This window comes from Egretta garzetta, unplaced genomic scaffold (assembly GCF_000687185.1).
Source record: "Egretta garzetta isolate BGI_Z169 unplaced genomic scaffold, ASM68718v1 scaffold581, whole genome shotgun sequence".
NCBI classification, from domain to species: domain Eukaryota; kingdom Metazoa; phylum Chordata; class Aves; order Pelecaniformes; family Ardeidae; genus Egretta; species Egretta garzetta.
Window position 1 is genome coordinate 7,795 of NW_009258623.1, and position 349 is coordinate 8,143.

The window sequence follows — 349 nt, forward strand, 5'->3', positions numbered from 1 at the left end:
ATTTATTTATTAACTATTATTAAATTTGACTATTATTTATGACCCCGGGTAAGAAACTGTAATGATGCTCAACCCCCTCCCGGCTCCTCCGTGGTGCCCGGCGGCTTTTCCTGGCGTATTTACGGGGATGGGGTGCCGCACCTTTCACGGCGCCAAGGAAAGCCTTGAGGTCCTTGTAGAGTTTGTGGCCTTCGTTCTGCAAAGCGAAGCGACGAGGGGACAGGTCAGGGCCGGCCCCGAGGGCTCGGGATGATTCCCAGGAGCCCAGGGGGGGTGGAGGGACCCCGGGAGGCAGATGGTGTAGGGGTGTCCCCGTCCCCCCCCCATTCCCCGCTCCCCGGCGTGACCT